Source organism: Mixophyes fleayi, chromosome 8, assembly GCF_038048845.1.
Source record: "Mixophyes fleayi isolate aMixFle1 chromosome 8, aMixFle1.hap1, whole genome shotgun sequence".
NCBI lineage: Eukaryota > Metazoa > Chordata > Amphibia > Anura > Limnodynastidae > Mixophyes > Mixophyes fleayi.
The window spans coordinates 2,529,696-2,535,695 of NC_134409.1; positions in this window are offsets into that span (position 1 = coordinate 2,529,696).

Genomic DNA, 6,000 nt, shown 5'->3' on the forward strand with positions numbered 1-6,000 from the left:
TCTGAAAGTGAGGCATCAAGACAGTAAGAAAATGGGATGGGATCTGATACCGGGAATGCTGTGGGTTTTCAGGATAATAGATTTTTAGGACCATGCATTAAAAAGAGGTAATAATCATGGGAGACTTTAATCTACCTGATGTAAACTGGGAGAGGTCTTCTGCAAATTCCACTAGAAGTAGGAACATTCTGATTTCCTTGCAGGGAGAATCCCTCAAGCACATGGTGAGGGAGCCCACTCGCAAAGACGTAATATTAGACTTAATTCTTACAAACGGTGACAGAATATCTGATATAAATGGGGGTGGAAACCTAGGATCCAGTGACCATCAAGAATTATGGGTTTAATATAAACCAAGTTCCTCTCTGGATAACTGCGCCCTTCAAGCAGCTACAATGAACCTATAAATTGATTGAGTAACTTCCAATTCTGTATTGTTTGTTTGAGAGACATGTTGGTGTCAGTAGCTGATGGGGAGTGCTGGTCCTCTATAGCCATGTGGAGGCTCCTGAGGTACCTCTTGGTAAGTTAGTTCTCAGTTTAAAAACACAGATATAGGGACTTTAACTGTTTAGAGTTAGGACCACCCTATTAGCAGAAGCGCCTAGACGGGGTGGGTGGCTTATCATACATTTTGCAAATGTGTGCAGCAGAGATTTCTGCATTTTAATGTAAAAGTGGATATATCATCATCAACATTTATATATTATCAGCAGATTCCGTAGCACTTTACAATTGGGATCAAACATATCAGTAAAACAATACTGGGTAATACTGACAGAGAGGTAAGAGGGCCCTGCTTACAAGCTTAAAATCTATGGGTAGCAGATCCTTTGCTGGTTATAGCTGGGGGATGTTTATCTATTTGTTCCTTTCTGGATACCCCCCCCCCCCCCCCCCCCACCCTTTCAAGCACCTGCTATGAACCTACGAAATGATTAACTTCCACTATTGTATAGTTTAATATAAAGACAGAGACCAATTTATACCACATAAAAACATTAGATTAGATTTTAGGAAGGCTGAATCTGTAGAGGTGGGAAATTGTGTAAGTGATTGGCAGAGTGGAAGAACATGAAAGGAGAGCAGGAGAGGTGGGAAAAATCGAAAGTGCAATACTTAAAGCAACAGATCTTTGTATTAAAATGGTTGGGAAAAGTAGAAGGAAAAGGAAGCCAGTGTGGTTTGCAAAAGAAGTAGTGAGTATTGTGAAGGAAAAAAGATGACCTTTAGGAAATATAACCAGTCTCAGAATAATGAAGACAAAGAGGTCTATATTGTTTGACAGAAGGAGACTAAGAAGGTGATCGGATGTGTAAAGGCACAAGCTGAAGAGAAAATGGCCCAGTCAGTAGGTAAAGGGGGCAAAACTTTTTTTTAGGTATATAAGTGAAAGGAGAAAAACAAAAGGAGGAATAATAAGACTAAAGACAGAGTGAGAGGTATATTTACTAAACTGCGGGTTTGAAAAAGTGGAGGTGTTGCCTATAGCAACCAATCAGATTCTAGCTGACATTTTGTTGAATGCACTAATTAAATGATAACTAGAATCTGAACCCACAGTTTAGTAAATATACCCCTGAGAGTCTTGTTGAGGGAGACAAAGTAATACAGATCTTCTTAATAATTATTTTTGCTCGGTGTTCACTACAGAAAGAGCGGGGAAGGGACCAGTTAAGTTATAAGTATACTCATAAAAATGAGGTAGATACAAGTACATTACAGAGGAGAAGGTCCTAACAGAGCTCTCAAAACTGAAAGTGGATAAATCCATGGGGCCAGATGGGATACATCCAAGGATACTAAAGAGCTTAACGGGCAGCTGGTAACATCATTACCAGAATCATTCAATCAGTCACTAGATACAGGAGTAATTCCAGAGAACTGGAGAAGAGTGAATGTAGTCCTATTACACACAAGTGGAAGCAAGGAGGAGGCAACTACAGACCAGTGAGTCTTACATCAGTAGTAGGGACAATGATGGAAACACTCTTAAAGAAAAGAGTTGTAGAATATCTCAAATCCAGTAACTTACAGGATCCCAAACCACATGGATTTACTGGGGGGAGATCATGGCAAACTAATCTTATTAACTTTTTTGACTGGGTGACTAAAGTAATAGATCAAGAGGGGGCCGTAGATGTAGCTTATCTAGATAGATGTTAGGCTTTTAACACTCCCACATCGCAGACTCGAAAACTTGGGATTGGATTCTAAAACGGTTGAATGGATAAGATCTTGGTTGCAGGATAGATAACAGAGAGTTATAGTAAATGTAATACATTCATAGGAGGGAAAGGTTACCAGTGGAGAACCCCAAGGACCTGTACTTGGACCAGTGCTTTTTAATATCTTTATTGGTGATATTGCAACTGGTATGGAAGGGCAAGTATGTCTTTATGCAGATGACACAAAGATATCTAACAAGGTAGACACACCGGGAGGGGTAAAATAAACGATTGATGATCTAGGTAGACCAGGGGCGGATCTAGAAAAGTATCCTACCCCGGGCGATTTAGGGGGGAGGGCGATTTAGGCCCCGCCCCCTTTTTTACTTCAAGGCTGCCGGCGGTTGCACACTATGTGCAGGTCCGCTCGGCAGTGACAATGTGCTGCCCGGCTGCTCTGATTGTGTTTTAAACACATTTAGAGCAGCCGGGCAGCACACTCTCACTGCAGAACGGACCTGCACATAGTGTGCAGCCGCCGGCAGCAAGCCCCCGCTAGGCGATCCCCCCCCCCTGGATCCGCCACTGAGGTAGACTAGAGGAATGGTCAAGAGAGTGGCAACTACAGTTTAATGCCCAAAAATTCAAAATCATGCACTTGGGTCTCAAAAACCCAAAGGCCAGATATGGCACTATAATGAAAACTACTGAGGAGGAACGGGATCTAGGAGTCACTATTTCAGGTGACTTAAAGGCAGGTAAGTAATGTAGCAAAGCAAAAAACATGCTCCAAGGTACCATTCAGACCCTCCTCGAAAGAGGAAGAGCCACTCTATCCCCAACCCCCGGATCCGTAAGGACCCTTGGGGGCAAGGGTCTTCAGACCCCCTTCGTCGCAAGGCCAGGGGGGTCCCTAGCCTTGCGCTGAAGCTTCCTCCTTGCTACTTATGCCTCTCCCCGAAAGAGAAGACCTCAGATGGTTCAGGGGAGTGGGAGCCACTAGGACCACACAATCCCCCTTAGATTTTCAGGAATCGGGACCCATAAGGGCTCCAGCACCTCCTACAATTAGTGGGAAAAAAAACATAAAAATAAGTGAAGCGACAAACAGTGAGAATAAATAGTGCCGTGCAAAATGGCCCCAGACTTTCAGGCAAGGAAGATTGTGTGGCTGAAAGTGAGGTTCGTGCGCTGTGCCATATCAAGTGAGGGTCACCACTCCCCAAGTGAGGTCCGGCACCCCTGGGTCACTACTCCAGCGGCACTATCCCAAGCCTTTCAAGCTACCAGCCTTCTGGCCAGACCAAGCTTTCCCATGGCCCTTTCAGGGTGGGCAGAAGCCCCTACTTCAACGGGTACTCACTTGATCTTAGCCAAAAGGCCGAGAAGCGATGTAACAAAGCAACGAGGAAGGTAAGTCAGATGCTTGGTTGTATAGAGAGAGGAATCAGTGGCAGTAAGAAGTAATAATACCACTGTATAGGTCATTGGTACGGCCTCATCTAGATACTGTGTTCAGTTCTGGAGGCCATATCTGCAGAAGGATATAAATACATTACAGACTGTACAAAGATGGACAACTAAACTGGTGCATGGTCTACAGCACAAAACTTACCTGGAGAGACTAAAAGATCTTATTATGTATAGTTTGAGCAGAGAAGGGAACGGGGGACATGATAGAAGCTGTCACATATATCCAGGGTTATAACAAGGTGCAGGAGGGAAACATTCTACAAAGGAAGAGAAGTATTAGAACACGAGGACATGTACTGACACTGGGGGGGGGGGAAGAGAAGTATTAGAACACGAGGACATGTACTGACACTGGGGGGAAGAGAAGTATTAGAACACGAGGACATGTACTGACACTGGGGGGAAGAGAAGTATTAGAACACGAGGACATGTACTGACACTGGGGGGAAGAGAAGTATTAGAACACAAGGACATGTACTGACACTGGGGGGAAGAGAAGTATTAGAACACGAGGACATGTACTGACACTGGAGGGAAGAGAAGTATTAGAACATGAGGACATGTACTGACACTGGGGGGAAGAGAAGTATTAGAACACGAGGACATGTACTGACACTGGGGGGAAGAGAAGTATTAGAACACGAGGACATGCACTGACACTGGAGGGAAGAGAAGTATTAGAACACGAGGACATGTACTGACACTGGGGGGAAGAGAAGTATTAGAACACGAGGACATGTACTGACACTGGGGGGAAGAAAAGTATTAGAACACGAAGACATGTACTGACACTGGGGGGAAGAGAAGTATTAGAACACGAGGACATGTACTGACACTGGGGGGAAGAGAAGTATTAGAACACGAGGACATGTACTGACACTGGGGGGAAGAGAAGTATTAGAACACGGGGACATGTACTGACACTGGGGGGAAGAGAAGTATTAGAACACGAGGACATGTACTGACACTGGGGGGAAGAGAAGTATTAGAACACGAGGACATGTACTGACACTGGGGGGAAGAGAAGTATTAGAACACGAGGACATGTACTGACACTGGGGGGGAAGAGAAGTATTAGAACACGAGGACATGTACTGACACTGGGGGGAAGAGAAGTATTAGAACACGAGGACATGTACTGACACTGGAGGGAAGAGAAGTATTAGAACACGAGGACATGTACTGACACTGGGGGGAAGAGAAGTATTAGAACACGAGGACATGTACTGACACTGGGGGGAAGAGAAGTATTAGAACACGAGGACATGTACTGACACTGGGGGAAGAGAAGTATTAGAACACGAGGACATGTACTGACACTGGAGGTAAGAGAAGTATTAGAACACGAGGACATGCACTGACACTGGGGGGGGAAGAGAAGTATTAGAACACGAGGACATGTACTGACACTGGGGGGAAGAGAAGTATTAGAACACGAGGACATGTACTGACACTGGGGGAAGAGAAGTATTAGAACACTAGGACATGTACTGACACTGGGGAGAAGAGAAGTATTAGAACACGAGGACATGTACTGACACTGGGGGGAAGAGAAGTATGAGAACATGAGGACATGTACTGACACTGGGGGGAAGAGAAGTATTAGAACACGAGGACATGTACTGACACTGGGGGGAAGAGAAGTATTAGAACACGAGGACATGTACTGACACTGGGGGGAAGAGAAGTATTAGAACATGAGGACATGTACTGACACTGGGGGGAAGAGAAGTATTAGAACACGAGGACATGTACTGACACTGGGGGGAAGAGAAGTATTAGAACACGAGGACATGCACTGACACTGGAGGTAAGAGAAGTATTAGAACACGAGGACATGTACTGACACTGGGGGGAAGAGAAGTATTAGAACACGAGGACATGTACTGACACTGGGGGGAAGAGAAGTATTAGAACACGAGGACATGCACTGACACTGGAGGTAAGAGAAGTATTAGAACACGAGGACATGTACTGACACTGGGGGGGAAGAGAAGTATTAGAACACGAGGACATGCACTGACACTGAGGGGAAGAGAAGTATTAGAACACGAGGACATGTACTGACACTGGGAGGGAAGAGAAGTATTAGAACACGAGGACATGCACTGACACTGGGGGGAAGAGAAGTATTAGAACACGAGGACATGTACTGACACTGGGGGGAAGAGAAGTATTAGAACACGAGGACATGTACTGACACTGGGGGGAAGAGAAGTATTAGAACACGAGGACATGTACTGACACTGGGGGGAAGAGAAGTATTAGAACACGAGGACATGTACTGACACTGGGGGAAGAGAAGTATTAGAACACGAGGACATGTACTGACACTGGGGGGAAGAGAAGTATTAGAACA